The sequence below is a fragment of the Neovison vison genome, chromosome 10 (genome assembly GCF_020171115.1).
Source record: "Neovison vison isolate M4711 chromosome 10, ASM_NN_V1, whole genome shotgun sequence".
Taxonomy (NCBI): Eukaryota; Metazoa; Chordata; class Mammalia; order Carnivora; family Mustelidae; genus Neogale; species Neogale vison.
Genome location: NC_058100.1, coordinates 69,619,993 through 69,635,807, shown reverse-complemented (window position 1 = coordinate 69,635,807; position 15,815 = coordinate 69,619,993).

Here is a 15,815-nt window from a genome sequence, read left to right as displayed (position 1 = left end):
CCATGTGGGTCTCCTCAAGCCCTCTCAGATCTAATTGCAAGCACAAATGACCCCCCAGTCCTGCGGCATCTCAACTTGATGTGTATAATTGATAGCCAAACATTTCTTACAGGCTGTTAAATGGGAAGGCCAGAATGAAATGCATATAATGTTGATTAAAGTGACACTTTTGGGGGGGACAAAAGGGTCAGAGACATTAACAAGTTAAAAGAAAGTGTGAGCTCTGTTCTTATGCCTCTAACCTTTGTTCAGTTTTTTCCCATAATTGACACCACATGTTTACCATGCCTATTTTTGTCAAATCTAAGGCTGTAAGTATTGAATGTATTTAGAAGTGTTCTTGAGATTAAGGCACTCAGAGTGCTCGGAAAGGTAGATTTCAGATATTATTGTAGCACATGGTAAAGAAGTAAGATTTAAATAAACCCCTCTGGTGTGCCTTGTATTAAATTGTCTGGCTCATAATGGCAGACTAAAGTAACAGTAATTCTGAAAAGGATTCAAATGGACATCTAAATGATAATTACTGGGTAATTTTGTTTTGGTTATAATTTGTGGTGTTATTTTTATAACCGACATGAGACATAATACATTTTTCAGGGTTCTGCAATAGCAGGGCAACAAATGGAAGCTGTCAGAAAGTATTTGTAGGAACAGTTATTGAAGAAAGCTGTGAGGTTGTTGAATGCTGCACAGACTCGATTTTTTTTTTTTTTTTAGCCCATAGAGCCGTCGAATAGTTGCTTAAAAATGTAACGACAGTGGACATGTATTGTATGTACAGCAAGCCCTCTGCCTCGGCTTTTAATATCTTTTCCTTTCATTAATGCAAAACCCAAAGTACCTTTCAAGGATTTCTTGAGCACGTCCCGTGTCTTAAGGGAAACAGCGCTGAGCGTTTGCTGCCGTCGGTGCTGCCTGTCTGTTCTCACCTGCGTTTTTCCAGGTTATCATCCCTCTCTCTTTCCCTACACTCTCTCTTCTTCTGCCCGTCATCTGTCCACAGCACCAAGGACACTGCAGGGTCTTTGGCTCTTGGCCCTTAACTGGCAGCACTCAGATCTACTGAATTTACTGACCTCTGCCCGAGCCATGAACTGAGACCGACGGGCAGACCACCCAAACTCCCTGCAACTACCAGATGGCATTTACACTCGGCCCTTCCACTGCGATGTAATTTCGTGGCATTTACCTCGCTGCTCATATGGCTCTGATTATTTGCTGACTTGTAATTTTAGTTATTTGCGTGCAAGTCTTATCTTCCTTGCCAGACTGTAAGCTGCTGGACGACAAGAGCTATGCTTGGTGCTCTTGTGTGGGTCTCCGCTCCTTCCCCGGGCTTAGTGCTATGCTCTGCACAATGTGGAAGATCAGTAGACACACTCTGCATGCATCGGGGACATGGAAGGTTCTAAAGATCATCCAGTTAGGAATGCGCAGAGATTGGCCACATCTCTGGCTCAGTCTGCAGCCATTTAAAGTGAGTTTCCAGTTTCTTATTTCCATAGATACGAAATCAAGAGGATATATATTTTTTAGGTTTCCACAGTATCTTATTTCCAGAGATTTGAAATCAAGATGTTATATCTTCCTTCATTGAGTAGGAAATAGCTCTCAACGCCTTGCTGTGGCAGAACAAGGCTGAAGGAGTTATAATGATCCTTGAACTCAAATCTACTGATAACACATTTTATTAACTGGCTGAAGACCAGAGTAAGACTGTGAGTGAAACCAGCGTGTCTGAAGCAATTCTAATTTCCAGGCACAGAAACTGCACTTTTTAGCAGCAGAATTTAATTTGAGAAGTGATTTTGCTAGAGGAAGTGCTAACCATTATTTGGGTTTTTTTCTTCCCTGAAGTTGTAGGAAAAGGTAACTCATAGCCTCAAGCACTCACATATTATTGTTATGATAAGTAGACACACTTGCCTTGCATTTTGTTTGCCTGATAGTAATTTGGGGGAAATACACAAGAGGCTAACTATGTTTCTTTATGAATGTTTCTAACTTTTCCAATTTGGTCCTGTCACATTTTTGCCACATAGAGATTTAAAATAATCAAATCAGTTACTGAAATAACTAAAACAGGAGGGGGAAAAAAAGTACCTTTTTACATGTATTGCCTTCCAGAAAAGGAATTCTTTCATTCCAGATTGTATTTTTCCCCAATTCTGTTCAGTCCTTGATATTAAATTTTAATAATAGCGATTTAATAATGAGATATTTTTCATATCATGAGCTCATCGGTGCAGAGAAGGTATTTCTAATATAAGTTATAAAAGTGAAAATTCAAGAGGACTGAAGTTAGAAACATGTTTGTGTCTTTTTTCCACGACGAACCCATGTCTATTCTCTATGAAATTGATGTCAAAAAAGTATTATATATTTTCAGTAGGAAATAGAAGGCTGCCCTCTACTATCCTTGTCAGGATGTCGTATCCCTTTAATCATACTTTTCATTTCAGTACATTGAAATTTCCGTTACCAAGGACAACATCATAAATAAAAGTGTTTGTGAAATTTTACCTGCGGCTTCCTAACTTTGTGCATTAAGCATGAGACCAGCAGAGAGGTGGTCAAATGTGAAAATTTATAATCATTTATTACGTACGGCTGAAGCAAGAAGGGAATAAAAGCGTGAAGGCATACATCTATAAACGGAAGCCGAAAAGCTTAAATGAAAAGTAAAGTGAATTTCTGTGTCTTGTCATAAAGTAATGAGAAGCTAGAGCTTTTATTCATAGCAACCCAAGATGCATTTACTCTCAATCTAGCTTCAGCAGTAAACGCTTCCCTGATGTATTGCTTTGGACTTACAAAGAAATATTTGTGCTCTACATAATAGTATAGTTAGGAGAATTACTGCATGGTTGAGAAGATTCTATAAAGGTTTATAGCTGGCGGTGTTACTGTAATTTAATCACAATGTAGCTAATGTAGTACTTTAATATCACAGGTTACTTTTTTATTTACCATTTATTAGTAACTGACAGAGTCAATCATGTCTACATCATAAACAAATCATGGACAGATTCTGTAGAAACCCTAAAATCCCAGAATAGATGTACTATGGTTGTTTTACACTACCACATTCCCTGTAATGAGCTAACCACCAAATTATTATTTAGGTCTGTGGAATGTAAGTCAGGCTCCTTGTTCTCAGTCCATTGGCCAAAGACAACTTGAGAACATTTTGTGATACGCGTACAATTAGCACGTTGTTTATGCACAGAAATGTCTCTGGTCTGACCGGAGCGATGATGAGAAGGGATTTCAGGAGAAACGTAAGGTGTTCAGCCAGAGATTCTTCCTGAGTGTTCTGTAATATGTTCGTGAACATTACCATAATATTAAGCTTAAACCAATTTGCTCTCTCATCAGAATTTTTTATTAGAAGTTTGTTTTTGCATTTGAAAGAGAAATGCAATTGCTTCTATGCTTTCTGTTTTCATATAGTTCTCTTTTGATAGGTAGATACAGAGATGGATAGATATGAACAGATAGTAATAATTATTTGCTACATAAATCAAGTCTCATTATGCAAGGAGTATGAATCAAGACTAGTCAAAAGAAAGGCACTAACGTACAGAAGCTGTCTGACCCTGTGGAAAGTAGACTGAGAGCAAATCTAAATCTAAGCCATGGTTTAATTCTCTGACCTTGGACAAGTCTCCTGACCTTGGTGAATCTCCGTAGTCCCATCCATAAAATAGGAATAGTGGGATTTGCCCTACTAATCCCTCTGGATTGTTGTAAGCATCAACTAAGATACTGCCTGAGAAACCGTTCTACACACCGAACAGGTCTACAATCTCCCAGTGCTTTGGATGTAGAAGACATTAAATAAGCGTAGAATTCAGTGTTTAGAGCAGGTTCTCTTTATGTAACATTTCAACAACTTTTATTACAAAGTGGGCATAAAAATCATGTAAAAAGTCTAGTTAATATTTTTTGAACACCTACTATGTATCACAGGGACAGAGCCTACTGCATTAATAGTTGATGAAAGTTTCAAAAAGGATAATGACTTGGAACTAGGTTAAATGTTAGTATACAGCTGGTCGCAGTCATCCCTTCTAGAACCTTTGCACTTGAGACTGTATGCCGCCCTGCCTCTCAGTGTGATTGATTAGATTTTTAAAAAGTTTTTTATTTATTTGACAGAGAGCACAAGCTGGGGGAGCCACAGAGGGAGAGGGGGAACCAGGCTGTCCACTGAGCAGGGAGCCCAATGCGGGACTCAAGTCCAGGACCCTGGGATCATGACCTGAGCCGAAGGCAGACACTTAACCGATTGAACCACCCAGGTGCCTCTTGATTAGATTTTCTAAATTTTTTAATTTCTGGGAATTTACAGACTTTCCAATTCTCCTTGGATCTCCAGCGCACACGAGGCTAGTCCCATGTGAAATTGTTCGTCTATAATTTGGTGACAGTGACCGATCTCTAGTTTGGGAGGTGATACTTCTGGAAATAAAAATAGCTCCTCTCAAAAGCACAGCCTTAGATTAACAACTCAAAGAAAGAGAAACAGTCTTCAGGTAACTGAAGTGACCATTCAGTTGAGAACAGAAACGTCAACACAGGCATCGGTTTTATTGATTTTTTCCATGGTGTTATTTAGTTCATGGTGCCTGGAATACCTTCCCCTTTGTCTGTCAAAGTCTTGCTAATTCTTCAAGGTCCAGTTGAAAGGTCACCTCTTTCATAAAATTTTCCCATCTATGCCTTGTATGCCACCATACTCGTTCTCATAATTCTAAACTTCTGCTTCTATTACAGTTATTTCCATGTCATGACTTATTATGCTTTCAATTTTTTAAAAATTGAAAAATTGAAAAAAAAGGGACAGGGCGCCTCAGTTGGTTAAACGACCGCCTTCTTTGGCTCAGGTCATGATCCCAGGGTCCTGGGATCAAGTCCCACGTGAGGCTCCCTGCTTGGCAAGGAGTCTACTTCTCCCTCTGACCCTCCCCATTCTTGTGCTCATGCTCTCTCTCTCATGCTCTCTCTCAAAGAAATAAATAAATAAATAAAAAGACATTTCAAAAAAAAAAGAAAAGCAAGGGCTTCTGGTGTCATGCCTTGCCCAAGAAGCTAATCACATGGTTGTTGAATTTAATTACTGCTACTTTAAAAAATTGTCTGATATAGGTGTGGAGCTAGCATTAGGATTTTAAAATATTGGTGACTTCAAAAATAAGAGCTAACGCTGTTATGTATGATAAGATATGTTGGCTTTATTTTTTCTTTTATGAGATTAAATTTTTTAATGTTAAAACTATGGTTTATTTATTTTATTTTATTTAAGATTTTATTTATTTTTGACAGAAAGAGATACCAAGAGGGAACAGAAGCAAGGGGAGCTGGAGAGGGAGAAGCAAGCTCCTTGCTGAGCAGGGAGCCCGATATGGGGCTCCATCCCAGGCTGGTGGGATCATGACCTGAGCTGAAGACAGATGCTTCATGACTAAGCCACCCAGGTGCCCTAAATTTATGTTTTAAACATCACCAAACTTCATACTCTAAATGTAGTATAACCTTATTCTTTCTCCTTCGTAGTTGATTTTAACTCTTTCTTCATTACATCTTGTGACATACTCTTTCATACAAAGCAGCAGCAGTTCAGATCTGAATTGTCCCCTTGTGTTTGCAGCACGGCGATGGGCACCAAAGGGGGCTCAAGGAAGGAAGATGACATACCTTGCACGAGCCTTTGCTATCTTAGAATTGTAACAGATGGGGGTGAGGGTAGGGGGAGGAGGGGGAGGGCCAGCCCACTATCCAAGCAAAACATTGTGAGGATCCCAACTAAGGTGTCAGGGATATATATATATATATATGATTTGATATTGATGGAATATCCAAGAGGGAAAATGGAGGACAGGATTTACATATCCCACTTCTCTGGCCTCCACTGCAGTGGAGGCACTTTATCTCTCTTCTGGAATATTGTACATTTTCTCTCAGGGACAAGAGAATTGAAAACTGTAGCAAAATAGGGTTGATAAAATATGCCCAGTACCTTCCTATTTGAGGTAATTTAAAAAAATATATATTGATTTATTTATTTGAGAGAGAGAGAGAGACGGCATGTATGCGCTTGAGCTGGGGGAAGGGGCAGAGGGCGAGAGAGAATCCTGAAGCAGACTCCCCATTGAGCTTGGAGCCTGACACAGGTCTTGATCCCAGGATCTGGAGATCATGACTTGAGCTGAAATCAAGAGTCAGACGCTTGTCCAGCTGAGCCACCCAGGCATCCCTATTTGAGGTCATTTTAAATCATTTTCTAAATAATTTACCTACCTATCCCTATAAGCTAAAGAAATAAACTAAAATAATGGTGTTAGCGATAATAGAGAATCATGATTTAGTGGGAGAAAAAAAAACCCAAGCGTTTGAGAAGTTCTGCATATTACATCAGCTCTAACACCCATCTGAGTAAGTAGTTTCACATCTATTTAAATAAAAAATTACTTTTTCATAATTCATTGCATGTAAAATATCTAATTATACCTTTTAAAGTTATATAGACCAGGATAGTTTAGTTTGGCTTTCATGAAATTTGGGAAAGTCTGCTCTGTGCCAGGTTCTTTGCTAGAGCTGTGTGTGTGTGTACAAGTGCATGTGTGTGTATGCATGTGTGTTTGCACATGTATGTGTGTGTTTTGAAGAGCAAGATGAGTAAGTCAGGAAGTCCACTCTGGTGGGGATGCAGGTCACTTACATGACAAAGGGCTTACGTGGATGGTGGAGGACGCACTGTATCATCGATGAGGGGTTTCATGAACAGTGAGTAGGATCTCGCATCTATTATTTGAAACGTATTTTCCCAATTACCTTTCCTTTTAGTTAAGTTTTAAGTGTTTTCAGTGGCTTTTCTCTTTGACTGGAATCTGTTACCTTTTGTGATTTTTTTTTTTCTATTTTCTTCCAAATCTTGGGAAACTATCATTCTTCCAAAGAAGCAATACATACACATGGGCTTTTCTTGAATAGTATTTAACTCTTTAGTTCAAGTGTTGTTCTAAACCTCCCCTTTCTGGAGGCAAACAGAATAGAGGAACTTGCAGGTGTGAAGAAATGCTTAGAAATTTTTGAAAGGCCATTTTCCACCTTACAGAAATGAAGCCAAAGAGAAACCTTGCTGGGTTTAGAAAGACCCTCCACTCTGGAGAGGTCTAATCGGGAGAAAATAAAATATTTGATACTCTGCGTGGTATGGAGAAAATACTCAAATTCTTGTTGCATTTGAATCTCTGGGAAGATGCTTACGATAACTCTTGAAACCACTTGAAATTCTAGACATGGAGAAGATCCGAAGTAGGATGCCTTTTACTCAAACCTAAGGGGAAACGTGGGAAAGAGACATAACCATCAAAATCAATGAGGATGGATGTGGAAAGTAATTATACCTACATTTTTGTATTTCTTGAAATGTTGCTTTAAATTATATAGTTTTGGGACACTTCTCTGGTTCAATCAGAAGAGCGTGCAACTCTTGATCTCTGGATCATGAGTTTGAGCCCCACATTGGGTGGATTACTAAAAAAAAAAAAAAATCAACTTTAAAAAAATTTATAGTTTCTACTTAAGTGTAGTTTTTTAACTTATTTAACGTAATTACTTAAATTCAGTGTGTTAGTGATATTTATTTATTTATTTTTAATTTTTTTTGAAAGATTTTAGTTATTTATTTTACAGATTACAAGTAGACAGAGAGGCAGGCAGAAAGAGAGGGGGAAGCAGGCTCCCAGCTGAGCAGAGAGCCCGGCTCAAGGCTCGATCCCAGGATCCCGAGATCACAACCTGAGCCAAATGCAGAGACTTAACCCACAGAGCAACCCAGGTGCCCCTGATATTTTTTTTTAAGTTTTTTTTTTTTATTTATTTGAGAGAGAGAGAGGGAGCACAAGTGAAGGGGGAGGTAGGGAGGAGGGACAGAAGGAGAGGAAGAAGTAGACTCACCATTGAGCAGGGAGCCCAACACAGGGCTCCATCCCAGGACCCTGAAATCAAGACCTGAGCTGAAGGCAGATGCTTAACCGACTGAGCTACCCAGGTGCCCAACGTATTAGTAATATTTAATGATAGTATTTAATGTATAGCAATGATCAAATTTAATGAGATTATTTAGTAGCCTAGAGAAAAGCATAACCAAGTGGGACAGTCTGCCAGATTGTTACCTCAGTTATTTATATTCATTCATTCAGTATTATTTATTGAGTTTCATTGTGCCTGGCACTGTGGATGTAACTGACAAGCAGCTGTAAGGCTTAATTATGGGAGAGACAGATATTAAACAACTAGTTATAAAATAAGTGTTTAGAGTGCATCAAAGAAGTCGTACAGGAGGCTAAGTACATGTCAGATGTCCTGTTGGAAAGCTGGGAGGTGGGGTATTTTGGAGATGAGGTCATAACTGAGGTCATAACCATAAGATCGTCATCTACTAGATCCAACATCTCCTAAAGTTGCGTAACACATACCTAAAGAAGAAGGAAACAGTCTACGGTGAAGATGGGTCCTGTAGGCTCATAGTCACTCCGATGGATGGTTGGTATAATTGCCCGTAGGGTGGGGGGTAGAAGAGGGAGCAAGAGAAAAATGCACTCCATATGAGAAACACAGAAGAAAAAGTCACAACTTGGATTTTTTCCTAGACTCAGGAATACTCAGAGAGTGGTTTAAAGGTGGTATTGGACTTACCTTAAATGTTACTAAATAAGGTCTCTGATAAAGGACAGGAAGCAAATGCCAGAAGATTTAAAAGAGGTTGAGGGAGTGAGAAAATGTAAAAGGGGTTTAAGGAAAATTTGAAAAAGAATTTAAAGAAGAAAGGGGGAATATATGACAACATTTCAAGTTATTATGAGACAATGTATTTAAATTAAGATACTATGTCTTATTTAAATTAAGATGCTTAATTTAAATTAAGATATTTTTGGTGAATATTCAACTGAGTAGCTTAAGTGTGCTAGGTAATGTGGTAGGTGGTAGGAATACCAGGGTGAACAAAACCAGACCTTATTCCTGTTTTCATGACGTTTGCAGTAAATCACAAAGTGAAATAAATTATAGCGAGAAATGTATAATCAGAATTGGATTCAACGCAATTACACTGGCTAAGTGCTATGAAAGAAAGGTATCCACAGCTCTGTGACAGAATGCCCCAGGGGAACCCCTCCTGGTCCAGGCCCCAAGGCATTAGGCAAGTGAAAGCTGGCTCAGAAGGAGAAGAAAAAGTATAAGGGCTCCCTAGTGGGAGTGGAGTGGTCCAGGGAGAGGGATTACCCCGTGCAGGGGCTTTGTGGCTGAAAAGAGCGTAACATGTTGAAGAAACTAAGACGTTCGGTATGGCTACAGCCGAAAGCGAAGAAGTGTAGTCCGTGAGACAGGAGAGTACAGAGGGGTCAGGCGGGACAGGGCTTAGTAGATCATGTTTAGGATTTGAGCATTTGTCCCCAGAGCATTGTTAAAGAGCTTTAAATAACTAGTTCTATAATCCGAATTTTGTGAAGATCTGTACTGTGTGAGAAGAACATACTGGAAAAGGGCTTGAATGGATTCAGGAAGGCCCGTCGGGACGCAGCTGCTGAAGCCTCCGGAGTGTGAAGCCAGGAAGCGCTGGTGCTGGGGGAGCCAAGCAGGAGAGGAGCGGACAGACCAGGCTTGGATTTAGGAGGTAGAATTGTCAGGAGTGGAAGAAATTTTCTGGTCCATGGAACTGGCTGTTATTTCATGGTAAGGTCATTTCCTGACAGCGGGAAACCTGAAAAGGGACCCGGATGTGCTTTTGAGACAAGCAAGTGGTAGAGATGTCAAACAGATGATTGCGTATTTGTGTCTGGAGCTCGAGTAAGTGGTCGAGGTTAGATAAAAATGTGAGTGCCTTGGGCTGTGGTCACAACTAAGAGCCTCAAGTGTGTTCAGTGTGAGAAAAGTACAGCGTTTAGGACTAGTCTTGAAAAATTCTAGCCTTTAGAGTTTGGGGAAGGGGGAATAAGGCTGAGAAGGAGCCAGAAAATAGAGTCCGGATTGCAAGTCTGGCCTTCTGAATTTTGGTAATATATATGTTGATATATATTCCACTCTTTGTGGAAAACAAAATGCCATTATCTCATATTCTATAAACCCTGATCTGTATCATAACATGTCTTGAGACAAATCTAGATGGTTGTACAGCACTTCACAATCTTTAATTGAATGAAGACATGTTGACTTGCAAAGCATTTAGCTGTTTGGGGGTGAAGAGATGGAAACTTTTATTTTATTTTTTAAAAATTTATTTGTTTACTTATTTGGCAGAGAGAGAGAGAGCACAATGGCAGGCAGAAGGAGAAGTAGGCTCCTGAGCAGAGGTCCCGATGTGGGGCTCCATCCCAGGCCCCTGGGACCATGACCTGAGCTGAAGGCAGACACTTAAGGATGCAACCACCCAGATGCCCCTGGAAACTGTTTTTTTTTTTTTTTTTAAGATTTTATTTATTTATTTCACAGACAGAGATCACAAGTAGGCAGAGAGGCAGGCAGAGAGAGAGAGGAAGAAGCAGGCTCCCTGCTGAGCAGAGAGCCTGACCCTGGGATCATGACCCGAGCCAAAGGCAGAGGCTTTCACCCACTGAGCCACCCAGGCGCCCCTGGAAACTGTTTCTTAAGTGAGTAGAGAGTAAGTGGGAAGTGAAGAAATATGTCAGAAGTACAGATGACTCTTTAGAAGTTTGATTGTAAAGAGGAAGAGAACTATAAGGCTGGAGAAGGATACAAGGTTTAAGAAAAGTTTTTGGTTTTTTGGTTTTTGTTTTTATTGAGAGGGGAGAATCTTAAATGCATTTAAAATTCTTCGGCAAGGGTCCACTCAAATATAGTGAGGTGAATATGTCTAGACAGAAGAGGGATAATTAAGAGCAACTGAAACTAACATTCCTAAGAAGGGAGGAGAGAATGGGATCCAAAGTTCCTGGGGCACTGGCCCTTATGGAACAGAAGGGGAGGGAGAAGCAAGAAAGCTTAGGAAGTGGGCAAAGATGCTCTTGAAATAAGGACTGTGTCTTGTCATTTTGAAAATGAGGAAAATGAAGTAGTTTTAAAATTGGGTAAAAAAAAATTCTCCCATTGGATTGTGAGTTCATGGAGGTTAAAGACTCTATCCTAATTATTTTTGCTCCAACAAAAACCACTCAATAAATGTGTGTCGAACTGAATTGATAAAAGCCCTACTATTTCTTGAATCTCTAGCAAATGAGTGTTAAAATCCAAATCCAAATCCTATGGGCTATTGATTATAATGTAACATCTAAAACATACAGAGCTTTCTTAGCCCAGTGAGAGGCTATATTTTAAAAGGCTTCTGCACAGCAAAGGAAACAGTCAACAAAACAAAGGGGTAACCCATGGAATGGGAGAAGATATTCGCAAATGACACTACAGACAAAGGGCTGATATCCAAGATCTGTAAAGAACTCCTCAAACTCAAGACACACAAAACGGATAATCACGTCAAAAAATGGGCAGAAGACATGAACAGACAATTCTCCAAAGAAGACATACAAATGGCTAACAGATACATGAATAAATGTTCATCATCATTAGCCATCAGGGAGATTCAGATCAAAACCACATTGAGATACTACCTTATACCAGTTAGAATGGCCAAAATTAACAAGACAGTAAACAACATGTGTTGACAAGGATGTGGAGAAAGGGAAACCCTCTTATACTGTTGGTGGGAATGCAAGTTGATGCAGGCACTTTGGAAAACAGTGTGGAGATTCCTTAAGAAATTAAGAAGAGAGCTACTCTAAGACCCTGCAATTGCATTACTGGGTATTTACCTCAAAGATATAGATATAGTGAAAAGAAGGGCCATGTGTACCCCAATGTTCATAGCAGCAATGGCCGTGGTCGCCAGACTGTGGAAAGAACCAAGATGCCCTTCAACAGGGGCACCTGGATGGCTCAGTGGGTTAAGTCTCTGCCTTCAGCTCAGGTCAGGTCATGATCTCAGGGTCCTGGGATCGAGCCCCGCATCCGGCTCTCTGTTCAGTGGGGAGCCTGCTTCCCTCCTTTCTCTGCCTGCCTCTCTGTCTACTTGTAATCTGTGTGTCAAACTAATAAATAAAATCTTTTTTTAAAAAATATGCCCTTCAACAGATGAATGGATAAAGAAGATATAGTCCATACCGACCATACCCTACTTTTTTATCAACATGGATGGGACTGGAGGAGATTATGCTGAATGAAATAAGTCAAGCAGAGAAAGTCAATTATCTTATGGCTTCACTTACTTGTGGAGCATAAGGAACAACACGGAAGACATTGGGAGATGGAGAGAAGTCAGTTGGGGGAAACTGGAGAGGGAAACAAAACATGAGAGACTGTGGACTCTGAGAAACAAACTGAGGGTTGGGAGGGAGTGGGAAGAGAGTCTGGTGGTGGGTATTATGGAAGGCACATATTCCATGGAGCCCTGGGTGTGGTGCATAAACAATGAATTTTGGAACACTGAAAAAAATTAAAAAATTTTTAAAAATGCATAGAGGTTGATAAAACAAAGTCTCGCTGTATTTATAAACAGCATTATCACTGACAAATTTTTACTTTAAGCCAGCAGAATTTAAGAATATGTGTCTTGGGGACGCCTGGGTGGCTCAGTTGGTTGGACGACTGCCTTCGGCTCAGGGCGTGATCCTGGAGTCCCGGGATCGAGTCCCACATCGGGCTCCCAGCTCCATGGGGAGTCTGCTTCGCTCTCTGACCTTCTCCTCGCTCATGCTCTCTCTCACTGTCTCTCTCTCTCGAATAAATAAATAAAAAAAAAAATCTTTAAAAAAAAAAAAAAAAAAGAATATGTGTCTTGCCTGAATGTGAATTTTAATTTTAGTTGTCCATTTGCCCGATTTAATGCTTGAGCTAATGCTTCAAGACAGCCTCTGACTGGTATGTTTGCATTCTGTAGAGTCTTAAAACTAACCTTCTTTTATGGTATTCAAGGTGTATGGTGGTACTCAAGGTAGTCCCATAAATTAGGAAGAAGTAATACCAAACAAAAGTCTAACCTGTTGGCAACCACAAAGACAACCACCAAGAGTATTTTATTAGACGAGAACACTGGATTGTGACTTCTGGTTTCACAATAAATGATTATTATAAGTGACTGAATCAGCAGTAACTCTGGCAAATTTCTAATTCCTTTATTAAACTAGATTTTTGTAGGTAGAGAATAAGCTTACCTTCCTGTTTTTAAATAAAGTTCATCTGCCCCTGACTTAATGTAACCTGTTACCTGCTAAATATCTAACAAGCTGTTTGCATTAGATACTTGCTTGAGTTACTATTGAATGACATCATTAGAATGTTTATCCATGGGTCCTGGGTGGCTCAGTCGGTTGAGTGTCTGCGTTTGGCTTGGGTCATGATCCCAGGGTGCCTGCTTCTTCCTCTGCCTCTGCCTGCTCTTCCCCCGGTTTGTACTCTCTCTTTCTCTGTCAATAAATAAATAGAATATTTTAAAAAAAGAATCCTCATTCATATTTATTTATATTAATACTAATTTGTTATCCAACATCAAGTTTCAAAGATGCCTTGTCTCTTCTGCACTCATATAATTTTTGTATTCCCATATTTTTATGCCTATTTATCAATGCTGAGCACAGAACCTGGCTTATCAGTCAGTGATTGTCAACTGAACAAATCAATGCTTCCCAGTGGTAGTCAACTGAACAAATCAATGCTTCCCAGTGGTACGTGTAGATGTCATGTATGTATCTTCTCCATTCAACAAAAAACACAGGGCAGGAGCTGAATCCCCCTCATCCTTCCATCTCTTACATTCCCAGGCATGCAGTAGATATTCCACAGACATTTGTGGAATAAATGCATCATACGACCCTTGTAATTAGCACCGAGTCTGCCTTTAATTAGTAGTAACTCCTTTCATTCATTTTCTTTCCTTAATTTTGGTTTGTTTATCCCCCTGCTCTTTTTCTCCCCTTAAAATTGGTGAATTTCTCTTTCTTTGCCTTTTCAAGTATATTTTGGTATTACTTGGTTGTAAAGACCCCACATTATCAAGGATCTGATTAGTCTAGTGAGCACAATGACAGCCCAGCATGACAGGGAAACTCTTGGATGTCCTTCAAAATTTGTCAGCTGAGATGACTTCAGAGTGTGTATGTGGGGAGGTGGGGGGGTGTGTGCACGCCCTGTGCATACAAGTGTGTGTGACAATGTGTATAAATATGTATGTATGTTCCATTCATCACCCCATCCCTAAAGTATGTAACAGAGATAAAAACCACTATTTCCCCCTTCTCTTTTTGTGGTTTATTGACTCTTCCTTGTCATATATTAATAATAATCCTTTTGGCATTGGTAGGTATCCCTGATCATTACCTTTGTGGCTACCTCAGCTTCACTGGGCTGTTGAATCACCCACGAAAGCAGCTCATTATGTTTTATACTCCACTGCCATGAACATGATTTCTTAAATATACTTTGATTTAGCTCAGTGGGATTTATTTATTTTCGAAAAATAAAGTGACAATTATAAGTTTTTTGATAGGACGAGTCTAATACTCATGATCATTCTTTTTTTTTTTTAAATTTATTTATTTGTCAGAAAGAGAGAGCACAAGCAGGCCGAGTGGCAGGCAGAGGCAGAGGGAGAAGCAGGCTCCCCACCGAGCAAGGAGCCCAATGCAGGATTCGATCCCAGGACCCCGGGATCATGACCCAAGTTGAAGACAGCCGCTCAACCGAATGAGCCACCCAGGTGTCCCTACTCATGATCATTCTTGTTTGCACATTCAGACACTATTTTTTTAGTGGGAGAGGGGGCTCAAGGAAGTAATGTTAAGCTATGGTTTGAGTCCATTTTACATCTCAACAAACTGTATCCGGGTGAAGAAGAAGAATTACTGGCCTTGAGGGAGTTCTTGCCAAGTGACACTTGTGCTCACTAAGATGGGGAAACTCCTACTTTAGGGGAAGAGCCAAGAGATTTGGCAGGCAGGGCTGGGAGATAGGTGCCAGGACAGGAAATCATAAAGGAAAGATACTATAATTTAACATTTCCATCTTAGTCTTCGAAATTGACTTGCAGTGCCTGCTTTGCCAGCACATATACTAAATATAATAAACAAGCAAAAAACCCCCCAAAAACAAACAAACAAAAAAACCTCGAAACCAAAAAAAAAAAAAAACCAAAGAAATAAAATTACTTATAATTTAGTGGGATTATTTTTAGAAAAAAATTAGGGAATTAAGGAAAATAGAAGACAATAAAAATAACAGAAAACTCCACAGCTAGAGAAAAATCCCCATTACTATTCTGGCCATTCCTGTCAATATTTTTCAGTATCCAAATCTCCATATATTTATATAACTGGGGTCACACTCTTTGTATTCTTTTCTCTCAATAGTGTATCTGTCAGGAGCAATTTTCAAGTTGCTGAAGATTCTTTGAAAAATTGGCTGCATAATATTTTATCATTTAAATGAAACAATTTAATGATTTTTTTTCATCACTGGAAAGCTTTCATTTCCCCCCTCTTCTATTCAGTACACCAAATATAGTTTTTATTATTTAAAATTCAACACTACTGAGTTAACTAATCTCTTTCTTTTGTCTCTCAGAAAGTTCAAGGAAGGTTCTGAAAGATATGTGTTTCAGGTTTTTTTTTTTTTAATATTTTTAGTATTTTTGCATCCTGAGATGCGTGTCCATCTATTGGGGCCCAAGGGAAAGGATATCTCTGGGCACACAACAGGGATTGGGTAATGAGTTTGGCTTAGAAGCATATTATCAGAAAGAA